This window comes from Monodon monoceros, unplaced genomic scaffold (assembly GCF_005190385.1).
Source record: "Monodon monoceros isolate NGI ecotype Baffin Bay Population unplaced genomic scaffold, NGI_Narwhal_1 Super_Scaffold_18, whole genome shotgun sequence".
Taxonomy (NCBI): Eukaryota; Metazoa; Chordata; class Mammalia; order Artiodactyla; family Monodontidae; genus Monodon; species Monodon monoceros.
The window spans coordinates 37,058,885-37,072,753 of record NW_021703774.1 but is presented as its reverse complement, the minus strand read 5'-3'; the positions used below and the strand labels follow the sequence as shown (position 1 = coordinate 37,072,753).

Here is a 13,869-nt window from a genome sequence, read left to right as displayed (position 1 = left end):
TATAATTCTAATTGTATCAAATAATATTAAGTGTGAATGGATTAAACAATCCCATCAAAAGGTACAGACTGTCAGTCTGGATTTAGAAAAACATGATCAACTATATGCTGTCTACAGAAGACACATGTTAGATTAAAAGATATAAACAAAATGAAATTAAAGAGTTAGAAAAAGATATATTTTGCAAAACAAACCACAAGAAAGCAGGGGTGACTATCCTGATAGCAGAAAAATAATCTTTAAAACAAACAAAAAAAATTGTTAACTAGAGATAAAGAAGGACATTTTATAGTAATAAAAGGGTCAATCCAGCAGAAATATATAACAAATTATAAACATAGAAGCACCTAGTAATGACAGAGCACCAAAATAAATAAAGTAAAAACTGACAGAACCAAGTAATTTTACTTCTAGGTATATACCCAGAAGAATTGAAAGCAAGGACTCAAACAGGTATTGGTACACCAATGTTCACCAGCAGTATTATTCACAGTAGCCAAAAAGTAGAAGCAACCCAGGTGTCCACTGATGAATGAACTGATAAACAAAAGTGGTACACACACATACACACACACACACACACACACATATATATATATATATATATATATATATATATATACACAGTGGAATACTATTCAGCCATAAAACGGAATGAAGTTCTGATACATAATACAACATGGGAGAATCTCAAAAACACTAGGCTAAGTGAAATAAGCCAGACACAAAAATAGTAATATTTTATGGTTCTGCTTCTATGGGGTAAATTTTCTGCTATGTATATTTTACCATAATAACAAAATTAATTTAAAAATATTTCACTAGAGTGAGAGAGTTAAAATCCAGCTTTCAAGTGACTAGAAATAATAGCTGGTAAAGATATGAATACATTGTTAACTAGCTTTTAAAGAGAATTTATAAGGAAAGGAAAGAGGGTGTTAGCACAGAGTAACTCAAAAGATTAGAAAGATATTATCTTAAGTTGATTTTTAAAAAATACTTTAAGAAAAAACACAGAAGAAGAAAATTAGAAGGATGGACACCATTTATGCAGGAAGACCTAGGAATGTTTAAGAACAGAAGGAAGTGAATCATGGAAAGAATTAAGTTGTATAATAAAAAAGGATAAGTGATTGCTGATAACTGATTCTAGCTGAGGTCATACGCAGAAAGTAGCAAAAGCACAGGAAAATTTGACCTGTAGTAGAGATGATAGAAAAAATACAAAGATTTTGAAGTGGAAAGAAGGGGCACTGAAAAACTTCACATTGGTAATTAAAATTAGTGTTAAAAAGAAACCCAATCAAAATAGCATGTGAATTGTTCTAAAGTTCATCTGGAAAAATTAATGTACAAGAATAACCAGAAAAAAACTTGACAAAGAATAATATAATGTTACCGAATATCATTAGACACTGTAATAGAGGAAGTAATTGAACAGAATAAAGTTCAGAAATAGACACAAGTCCAAAAAGAAATTTAGTGTATGTCAAATCAGTAGTTAAAATATTATATTGTTCAGTAAATAACGTAATAATAAATGGCTGGTAATTTGGAAAAGAAAAAAGCTAGATCTCCACTTCAGTCATTATATCAAAAGAAATCCCAGCTGGATCAAAGATTTACAGGTAAAAAGTGACACCATAAAAATACTAGAAGAAAACATACAAAAATTTTCCAAACCTCAAAATATGAAAGGTCTTTCTAAACCTAACATAAAATCCAGAAACCAAAGTAAAAAGACTAAAAAATCTTAACATAACATTAAAATTCTGGGTTAGAAAATCAGTATCAATAATATTAAAAAAACCAACTACAAAAATATTTATTAACAAACAAACAACTAGGGCTAATTTTCTTAATATCCATAGGTTCTTATCAATAATATTAATGCAAAAGAAAAATGGGTCAAATTTACTAACTCACAAATATATTAATACATACATATGTAATACAAGCACATAAACTTCAGAAGTGAAAACATTTAATATCAAACTCTAGAACTAGCAATTCTTTTCACAATTTAAGAGCGATTATAGCTTTAGAGGAAATTTATATTTAGAAATGTAAAATAAAATATAGATGTCAAAGATATGGACCATAATTAGAATTGACTGTTTTTTCCCAATTTCCATGGAAATGAAACATACAGGATTTTAAGAGGCTAGAATGTCAAATTTCATTTGTAAACTACAATGTTTAGTTATACCCATTGCAATTCCAGAATTCAAAATGCACATGCTTGTGGTAAAGCGCTATAACTAGCAACAAAAAGCTTCCTGACTTTTTATTTTAAAGCACACACACACACACACACACACACACACACACACACACACAACATTGTAAAGCACCTATACCCCAATTAAAAAAAAAAACAACCCTTCAAAGAGTCAAAAAAAAAACCAAAACCCCCACACATGTAGGAAATGGCATGCCTAAGCAATCAACTCATAATCTGTGAAAGGTAATCCTTATTCACTTGCACATTACTGCGCTTTTGTTTTCTACTGTCAGAAGTTCAACAAATTAGAAAAAAAATTACTGACCTAGTACACTTATCAGATAACATATTTTATATTTATAAAATACAAAACAAGTTGTTATACTGGCAGTCAACCATTTGCAGAGATCATCCCTGTATAGTTTTACACTGTAAAAATCAAATATCCAAATATGCACTTGGTTATTAGTTCTATTTTTAACCTGCCACTCATATACTGTCATGTACTTAAAATTCAGAACATGTTTACATTATCCATCCAGCAGGCTAATGCAACCGCACACCAGACAGTCATGCATAATTCAAATCAATATCCTCAGGCTTGCAAATCTAAGTCAAAGCTGCCTTTAAAAAAGCTAGGGTGTGACTTTAACATGAATAAAGTATATCTAATTTTTCTTTTTATGTGACAAATTGATACTTTCTGCAATGGAATGCCAAAAATGCAAAGCCACTGTATAATAGATCTTTACACTATTGAATAAAGAGATAATTGAAAAAATAAATAAGGCACTACAGTAGTCTTAGAAAATTAATTCTAAATAGTGAAAGAGATAAAGCTGAACACGAGTCAAATAGCAAAGCTCACAATATAACAATAGATTATATGAAGTTTTGCCAACAACCAGAACATACATAAAATTACAAAATCAGGGATCTAAGTTATACTGTGAATCGGGAGTTCTTTTTACACTTAAATTCAGATTATGGTTTTAATATCAGTAAAGTTGATTTCATTTAAATTTCTTAAATAAAAACTACTAAGTTTCTATAACTAGTAATATGTCTAGAAATGGCCTAGGTCTAGGAAGGCTTGATTCTATTTAAGAATTTAAATTGAGGTTTATCAGCTAAGTATGTCAAGAGATAGCCCTGAATATCTACAATACCAGACTCTAGTCTCTGTCACCTCACAGGGCATATTTGCTTTTTAAAAAATAAAATACGAAAGATAACTGGGTCTTAATCTATAAAGGTCTATTTTTGAGGCTACTAAAAACATAACTATATCTAACAATAACTTGAAACGTGACACATAATTGATGCGCTTCTGGACTAAAATTCTCATAAACAAGAATAAATGTATATATTTTGATAGTTTTTCCTCCTCGAAGCTTCAAATTTGACTCGTCATTTAAAGAAACCCTCCAGATATGAACGACAACCTTGCTTGGGCAACTCAACTTAATTATAAAAATTTCCTATTAGTGCTATTCAGTATTACAGACATACCAAACACAATATCCTCTACCATGACAGTCCATTAATATCAAGGTACAGTAATATGAAGGATGAAATTAATGGGATGGTGAGAAAGGATTCAATGGTATCTGAGATAATGAAAAAAAAGATTAAATGGCAGGCCTTTGGGAAATACAGTAAAGGCATGGAAGTCCTTTCAATGAAGACAGAGAATCTAGTTCACTTACACAGAATATATCTTTTCAGTTTTCTTGCAGAGATGGAAAATTTAAACAAAAGTTCAGATGACAGAGTGGATAAATCAAAGATATCCTCGTTGATTAAGACCTGAATTTAATTAGGAGCTTATAGATAGCACTATTAGCCACCCAGTCCAAGAACTATTCTGTAAGAAAGTAGCAGGAAAAAAGTTTTAGAGTAATTCAACAACCGATTAACGCTAGAGAAACTGACGCACAGAAATTCAAAATTACAATAGCAATAGCAAGTGGAAAACTGCCCTAAAAAGATGGAAGTTCGCTATCACCTAGCCAGAACAGTGGCCTTTCCTTCCTTTAGAGGATATTTCCCTTTAAATTTCTGTATTTCTTGCCCACAATTACAACCATGTAATATTTTTAAAGCTCTCCAAAGATAAATTATTAGCTCAGAGTTTTCTTCCTTTATTTACAACCTACTTTGGACAATATTTGTCGTATAGCACCAAAGAGCAGAGTATTTTCATATTAATTTGGACATAGAGGCTGCTAGTCAACAAATAAGAACTAAAAGAATGATTACAGACTTTAAACTGCATACATAAATAATTTATTTTTCACAACTCACTTTACCTATTATGCTGGAAATTTCGAGGGCAATAAAATGAAATTTTAACAGTTCTACTTAGGAACACAGGACCTCAGAACGTGAGAACTGGAATGAACCTTAGGTCATATTGCTCAACCCTATCATTTCCGCAAAGGGAAGCAGAGAGGGCCTGTGACATGCCCAAAGTAACAGCTCATAGGAAGGGTAGGGTGAGAAGCCATATCTACCGCTTAAGGGCTGCTGAGTACACACCTGTACAACCATACATGGTGGCTCGAACCATTTATCTTAAGTAGGTTTAAGCAAAGAAAAAAATAATAATGAAGTTGCATACGAAGTTTTAACAGTAATATAGATATGGCAAAGGCCAAAGCTAGACTAGAGCTAAGATGCAGATACAGCTCATGTATGGAATTAGATGACACGCTTATCCCCCAACTTCCCACCTCCCACTTCACTTCCCCACATTTCTCCACCCTCCACTCCCTGTTGAGCTACCTGCACCCACTGATTTATATTCAGGGACGAGAAGCCTCCCGGAAAGTCACAGAAAATCACTCTAAGCTTTAGAGCCTGGAGTTAGAGAAAAGAGGAGACCCCCATGCAAGGCGATGAACCCATCAGGCCAAACTACTGTGGCCAGGTATTCACACTCTGGGAAGAAAACATGCTGTGCATGAACTGAAAGAAGAGCCTCTTTAGACCCTGTTAACACTTTGGAGCTCACAACTTGGCCAGGATTCCCCAAACTAAGCATAATGCAAAAAGATAATTCTTTTTCTCGCTTGCAAAAGAATGCTGAGCTGTCATGTCTCAGGGATTACTGAGTGTCATGGTGGTAGAGACCAACTAGTACAGTTAAAAGCAGTGCTGACAATGTGTTTTGGGTGGCAGAAGAAAGAAGATCGGTTTAGAGCAACAGAGGTAAAAAGGGAGTAGCAACCTGGCCTAAATGGCACCCCTTGAGAACGCCCTAAAATAGTTGAAGGAATGGGAAATGCAAGAGATTAGAGTGTCTGCATGCATAGGTAAAGCTGGTATTACTAAAGTTTGACCATTAATGCTAATGTGATCCTATTCATGTCCACACGACAGAGAAACTTGGCAATATTTGAGATGGATACACACATACACACACACACATTCTCTCATTCGGGTTAGCAGGAATGAGTTTATCAACACTTAAATATTAAATTCATTGCCAAATTACTAAATATTATATACTCTATAACTCTAATACTGGATTTCATTAATTACAGAAAAACATAAAAAGCTGGGTTTTCATTATATACTATATATATTTGTATTTATTATATATGTTTTAAATACATGAAAGCTGAGTCCAACTGATTCTAGCATGAAGTAGCACATTTTTTTTCTCTGACCTCTATCTTTCAGTGGTATGATACTGAATTTCCCCATACTGACCTTAATTTGGTCTTAGGGCAAAGTTCATACACTCCCAGTCACTTTCTGCTTGTAAGAAATCTCAAGCTAGTAGAATTTAAAAACTCCATTCCCAGGTCTAACTCAAATCTAATCTAATCTCTATAAGTTTTCTAATTTGTAAAATAGTTAATAACAGTTAATAGTTAACAGCTCATAGAGCTGTTAAAAGATTAAATGAATTAATACAAGAGCTTAAAACAGCACCTTTTACACAGTAAGCACTGCACAAGTATTAGCTTTTATTACTCCCTCCCACAGATGTTGACTGAGCTTGTGCTCACAGAACCTTGAGTGGGGGACAAAGGATAGTCTGCACTTCCAGTCCTCCTCCTACTCCAGCACTTTGGTACCTTAATTCTGGGACATGTTCTTCCCCTTATTCTCCCAACTCTAATTACTATGATGTGTTGAAGAGGGAACATGGCAGGAATTGCTAGGACTGCCTTACTGGCTGCCTGTAGGTGGTAGGGAACCCCAAACCTCACTGGAGTTCTGACCAGCTGTGGCAGCTTTTGCTGATGTGGTGGTTTCTTCCCAGGTGATGCGCATAATTCACTTGGGTGATGTTCAGCCTCACCTCAGCCTCCCCAGAATAGGGCAGCCATGTCTTCCCTCCCCTGTGGTCAGCAGCCCATGCCCCTAGTCCCCTTATTAGGTAGGGCAACTTCTAGCTTGTTGGTTGCCTGACCAGTCCCATGACTATGCTCTCTTTGACTTTCCATGCTCCTTCTCATGAAACTTTGAAGACATCTCCATGCCTTCCAAGAATTTTAAGTGCCCACTGAGAGGCGGAATGGGAAAAGAGCTGTTAATACACCATCTTCAAACTTTCAAACTCCAACTCTCTCTTTTCCTTTCTCAGTCTTCTATCTGATATGGAATGGGACTGGAGATGTGGGAGTTGGAATATTTGGGGGTAATAGAATCAGTCTGGGCTTACCTCGTAATAAATACTCAGGGGAGTTTCTGACTCAGACTGTCAGTTGGCTCTAGATTTAGGACAGGGTGTGCGGAATGTAGTAGTATCGTGTCCTCAATCCATCTTTGGGCCCTGACTTACCAATTACAGAATAACAGATGTCTCAATAAAAGTCCCATTAAACATCCTGATCTAGGGATAAACTATCATCCCCAAACATCACTGTAACTTGTTGCAGTATAGGTCCTGATATACAAACTAAGAAGATTAAATGCCTGTGTGAGCGCAGACAGGGACAGAAAGTATACATATTCTATATACTCTGAAGGATGATCCTCTTTACCCCTAAACAGTCAAAAGGAATCTACATATACAAAGGAGGATTCTGTTGCCAAGGTATAGGGAAGTAGGAGTATAGCTGTCAAATATGAATGATTTATCATTCCATTCTGGGGGCAAATCAAGATGAATGCAAAAGGAGAAAGAGCATAAAGCTCATTAAAGCATCACACTCAAAAGTCCAAATATGCAAATAATTAACGAAATTAATGTTTCATGGTAATGAGGGAAAAAGAGATTTTAACTGGGAAAATCAGGTTCATGATTTTGTTTCAGTTAAATAAAAAAATTGCTGATTTATTAAATTTGTACCCTGTGAGCGCTATGTGACAAACTGGAATTCACACTGTAGTGAAGTGAAATAAATTATCGTACGTAACAAAAGAACAACCCAAAGTAATATAATCAAGAGCTACAGAAATTCTGAGAATAAAAGATCGATGTGTAGGAGTGTTAGTATGAAAGCTTCATGGCAGGAGCTGGCCTTAACTTTTGCTTTGAAATATAGAGCTAACTAGGTAGAAAGAGACTATGATATTCCAAATTTGGGTACAATATCAACAAAGGTACAAAGTCAGGAAAAAGCATGATGACCACAGGAAACAATAACCAACCGAAGGAGGTGTTTAGCAACAGGAGAACAAGGAAAGCCTGATTTAGATATTTATACTACCTCATGCTCAAATTTGTCTTCAATCTTTTGATTTCAACTATCAGTACTACTACCTAATGCCTTTCAGAAAAAAACCTTCTAGGTACAGAAACCTATGCTCAAATAAAATCTAACTTATTTAAACCAATAAGAGATGAGGAGCTAGATCTCCATCTCCCCATTTTCATTTCCCACCCCTCATTTGATCTCACTCCTAGAGCAAACTACTAAGGATCCACAGGACCCATCCAAGGGGCACAAGTTTAAAATTATTGTGGAATATTTTGGGGGTCTCAACTAGCTTTAGTTGGTCCAATTCTCATCTGATTTCACACCCCTTAGATTCCTTTATACATGGTTTCACTGCAAGCTCTTGAGAGACATCAGCTCCATTAGTCTAAATGTTGGAAATGTTTAAGTCAGTACAGCTTTTGTTAACACTGTCATCGAATGTACTTGAAAGAACATAAACTTACGAAAATAAGGCTTTGGGTCTAATTTATATCAATATTTTAAGTGATTTTAAAATAGGCAAACTTTGCGTCTACCTGTATAATTAAAGAACTTTCACCAAAATCCTGGTTAGTTATAGGCAAAAGAGCAAAGTCCTTTTAAAATATAGCATCAAAAATCTTAATTACATGGTGTTTCTAAGTGTTCTCTAAGAAGAGAGACATCCTTGTTTAGAGGTAGTTTCTAAAAGGTTTGTCAGAGGTGAAGTGAAAATGGTAACTGAGAATTAATTTAAAATTAATTTAAATTTTAACTAACCAGTAACTATAACTGGAATTAACTTTTTGGATGGGAGATAATTCTGTTTTTAAGAGTAACATTCTGATAGGAAAAAAATGGGATACTTTTGCTTTCTTGACTAATAAAACATCAGTGAAAAGCCAGCTGTTCCCATTTCTGTAGATAGTTCCAAGTTTATGAACTCAGTTTTTTCAATAAATTATACTCACAAAAGCTAACTGTGTTACACCGATAATAATAATCAAAGGCGGATTCGAATTAAGTTTGTCCACACTGTATTCATTTCCTGACTCATATGACTAAGTTAGAATATGATGAGAAACAAACCAATTCACTCCACAGAACTCCAGAAAAGCTCAGGTACTGTGGAAGGTGGTAGGGGAGGTGTTTGCCAAAAACAAAGAAAGGCAGATAAAAGCTTCATGATAAGGAATTAGCATCCAGACCTCAAACTGCATCCTCCATACTAAGCATCCACGTATCCAATTAAGGGACATCGACATAGGTACAGGAAGAAGAGGGAGAGTCATCATACTGAAAACAGAGAATAAGTGAAAATCTGTATGATGACTGGCAAGACACTTAGCTGCCTATTATTACTCAGTTCCTAGAGAGCTGGCAGTCAAGCATCTACCACATGCCTACCAAAAGAAGGGTGATGGAGGATTCTTCTGAAAAACTGAATGGCCAGGACTTCCCTGGTGGCACAGTGGTTAAGAATCAGCCTGTCAATGCAGGGGACACAGGTTCAAGTCCTGGTCCGGGAAGATCCCACATGCCACGGAGCAACTAAGCCCATGAACCACAACTCCTGAGCCCGCGAGCCACAACTACTGAGACTGCATGCCACAACTACTGAGCCTGCGCTCTAGAGCCCGTGCTCCACAAGAGGAGCCACCACAATAAGAAGCCCACACACCGCAACAAAGAGTAGCCCCCTCTCGCCGCAACTAGAGAAAGGCCGTGAGCAGCAACGAAGACCCAATGCAGCCAAAACTAAATAAATTAATTAATTAAAAAAATAAAAGTTATTATTAAGAAAGAAACCTGAATGGCCTCAGAAACTATAGTTATAATTAAGTTGTGCTCAAGGTACATCATTATAAAATTGTACAATATAAGAGAAAGAGAATATGCTGAAATTTCCAGAGAAAATAAGTCATCAAAAAATTACTGAGAATCAAAATGGAATAGGCTTCTTACAGCAACACTGTAAATGTGAAGACAATAGAGAATGTCTTCAAAATCCTAAGGGAAAATGATTTCTAAACTAGCATTAAATACTGGCCAAACCATCCATCACTTAGGAAGTTAAAATAAAGATAAGTGCAACATTTCAAAAAGCTCACATTCAATACAACATTTCTCTGGAAGCTACTGGAAGATATATTCTACACCAAAATGAGAAAGTAAACCAGAAGACTGCTGATTTTTTATGTACTTATCTACATGAATTAGTTTTATAAAAACTAAAAGGTATTCTGATAGTAAGACCAGGGTTAGAATAATGGCTAATGGGTTTAGGTTTTAATGAGTCTGATACCAGAAGTTGAACATTTAAGCGCTCATTCTGTAGACATAATCCACAAAATTGCCTAATGAACGCTAGAAATTGTTACATTTAGCTACTTGACAAGATTCCTATTGTTGCTGAAGTAAACCATAAAAATTTCTTGCCTGAACAGTTAACTTATCTTCCTACCTCTCATTTCTCAGATCTCTAATCCATTCTTCATAGACTTTGCAGTGCTTTCTTCCTAGAACAAATGTCAGGTCGTGTAATGCTCCTATTTAAAAATCTTACAATGGCTCTTCATCACTGTAAAGAAAGTTTAAGTTGCTTAGCCCAGCAACGAAGACCTAAATGACCTATACCAACAACTTTTCAGTCTCATATTTTACTACTACCAGCAACTCATGACCATTTGCCGCTGCTCAGACTCAGGAGAAAGAAGTTCATTTTCTCTTAAAAACTATTTTTCTACATATGCATAGCACAGCAGGCATTCAAAAAAATACCGCGGCATAAATCAGTAATTCACTGTAGTAAAAGAGCAAAGAAGAATTAAGTAAATAATGGATTATATGTATGGATACCAAATTTCCATGTTTTGGTATAATTTGGCCTTCTTTGATCTGGACTATGTCTTTATGTGTAAATAAATGAAGGGAGAACATCTGCAGCCATGTAGCAGATTCTGTATAAAATTATAATACTGGAAGTTGTAAAAAAATGTAGAGAATACAGCAGGATGACCTTGGCATTTAATGTCACACCTAAAACTTAAAGGTAACACATTATGGATTGAGATTTTTAAAAAGGAAAACTTATAAACTTTTAATAGACAGGTGGAACTTTTTATTAATTAATATACCTCTTTAATTTCCTGTGAGCAATCTGTTGAATGGACCCCTAACCATTCACAATGCTTCCTGCCTGGTAACTCTTTATTATTTATTAAATTGCCTACGAATGCCATTGTTTCTGTGCTTAGGAAGCTTTTAATATCTAAAATTGGTTCTAAACAGTTTACCATGGGGGAAAAAACACCCAAGAGCCTGAACATACTAAAAGTTCTGTAATTAAGAGTTCAAATAAGCTGCTCTTAAAGAGTAACTTAACAGATAAGAGCTTGGAAAGAATTCAATAAGTCATTGTTAGTACTTTATTTGAGTATTCCTGATAGATTTCAGTTCAGAATACAAACCAAGAAATTTGACTGTATATATATATATATATATATATATATATATATATATGTGTGTGTGTGTGTGTGTGTGTGCGTGTGTGTGTGAAAAAAGGCCCAAAAGTTACCATATATAACAGCCAACAACAAAGTTCAATAATCTGCTAAAAACAACTAAAATATACTCAGTAGTCTCAACCATATTAAGTATAAAGGAAACAAAGTAACAGATATAAGGCTGATTAGTCTTCAAAGAAACTTGATATTAATATTGTATAGAAAGTAGTCTGACCCACAGACATAGAAAACAAACTTATGGTTACCAAAGGGGAAAGGGAGGGAGGGATAAATTAGGAGCTTGGGATTAACATATACACACTACTATATATAAAATAGATAACCAACAAGGACCTACTGTAGCACAGGAAACTGTACTCAATATTTTGTAATAGCCTATAAGGGAAAAGAATCAGAAAAAGAATATATATATGTGTGTGTGTATATATATATATATATATATATAAATACTGAATAACTTTGCTGTATACCTGAAACTAACATAACATTGTAAGTCAAGCATACTTCAATTAAAAAAAATTTTTTTAAATAAAAAAATTTTTAAAAAGTAGTCTGAAAGATATTGCCCCGATATGTAGGAGGCTGGTTGACTATGCTATGTACTTATTCAGGTGTACTCTGCAGGTGTGAAAAGAAGGAAGATGATCTCTGTGACCTAGTAACTTCCTAGATATCCTAAGTAACAAGAGGAAGATGCAAAAGAAAAAATTTTATATATATACATCCATATACACACACACACGTGTGATGTATATATATGTATACTACCTTTTACATAACAATGGGGAAATAATAAAACACACACTCTTATTTCTGCAGAAACAAAAACAAAACCATAGGAAGGATATACTAGAAACTAATGAAAGTGGTTACATACTTGGGCCCACCACTTACTAGGTGTATGATGTTAACGTAATTTTACAGCTTCCTCATCTGTAAAATGGGGATGATGTTACTATTTAACATATAGAGATGTTGAGAAGATTAAATGCATTAAACATAAAGATCTTAGCATGCTTACTGGCAACCACACGAAGACTTGCATGTGGCTTCATAACAGCATTATTTGCAATAGTCAAAAACTGAAAATGCACTAAATGTTCATCAACCGATGAATGGATAGAGAATATGTGGTATATCTATACAATGAAACAGGACTCAGTAATAGAAAGGAACAAACTACCGACACATCTACATCAAGAGATAAAACTCAAAAACATTATGTTAAGTGAAAGAAGCCAGACACAAGAGACTACACGTTGTATGCTTTCATTTATATGTAACGTCCAGAATAGGCAAACTCATAGAAAGTAGATTAGCAGTTGCCTGAGACTAAGGGTGAGAATAGTGATTAACTGTAAGAGTGCATGTGAGATCTTTTTGGAGAATAAAAATGTTCCAGAAATAATTTAAGGTGATAGTTGTACCATTCGGTATAAAGTTACTTTAAAAATCGCTGAATTACACGCTTGAAATGAGTAAATTTTATATGTAAAATAATCTCAATAAAGCTGATTTTAAAAAATACTTACTAAATGTATTCAATAAATGAGTAATTACTATTAAAATAAATCAAGTAATTTTTTTTACTGTGTAATTTATATTATCAAATAAGACACAAAAGAATATATTTCCCAAGGACAAACAGACCATACAATAAAATTTGCAAAATATCTGAGGATTAATTAGAAGATGATAATTTTCTAAAAATTTAGAAGTTCTAAAGTCACTGGAAAATGTTCTACCTATAATACAAACAAAGAAAAATATTCCCGTAAAGACTTAGAAAATCTAGTTTCTGGGTTTTTTTTGTTTTTCTTTTTTTTGCGGTACGCGGGCCTCTCACTGTTGTGGCCTCTCCCGTTGAGGAGCACAGGCTCCGGACGTGCAGGCTCAGCGGCCATGGCTCACGGGCCCAGCCGCTCCACGGCATGTGGGATCTTCCCAGACCGGGGCACGAACCCATGTCCCCTGCATCGGCAGGCGGACTCCCAACCACTGCGCCACCAGGGAAGCCCTAGTTTCTGTTTTAATATAATGATTTTACTTATTTATTATTAATATTTCATTTGATTTCATATACACAGAGTCTACTAGTTATCACTGATAAATGCACCTCCAAAGTGTTATCTCCAAGTGCTATTCTATTTAAAAGTTTTCCTTCTTTTAACAGCTTCATTGAGGTATAACTGATACACAAAAACTGCACATATTCAACATACACAATTTGATGAGTTTGGACATGTGCACTCACCCATGAAACCATCGCCATAATCAAGGTAATAAACATATCCATCACCTCCAGATGTTTCTTTGTGCTCTCCATTTTTAAAAAATATGTGGGTTTTTTTTGTGTGTGTGTGACTGGTGAGAACACAATAGGAGATCTTAAATTTTTATTACAAGGGTAGATCTCATCCAAATGCTATCCTAAACCAGAGTTCAGAAAGATGAGGAGTTTTGTTTCATTCGGTAAAAA

The 13,869-nt window shown here is 34.7% G+C and overlaps 1 protein-coding gene across 2 annotated transcripts in view; it reads right to left on the bottom strand.

The window, feature by feature from the left end:
• The window catches only part of SYT14 (synaptotagmin 14), a 226,685-nt gene that overhangs the window by 109,717 nt on the left and 103,099 nt on the right, over nt 1-13,869 (bottom strand). The gene's annotated exons all lie outside the window — the stretch shown is intronic.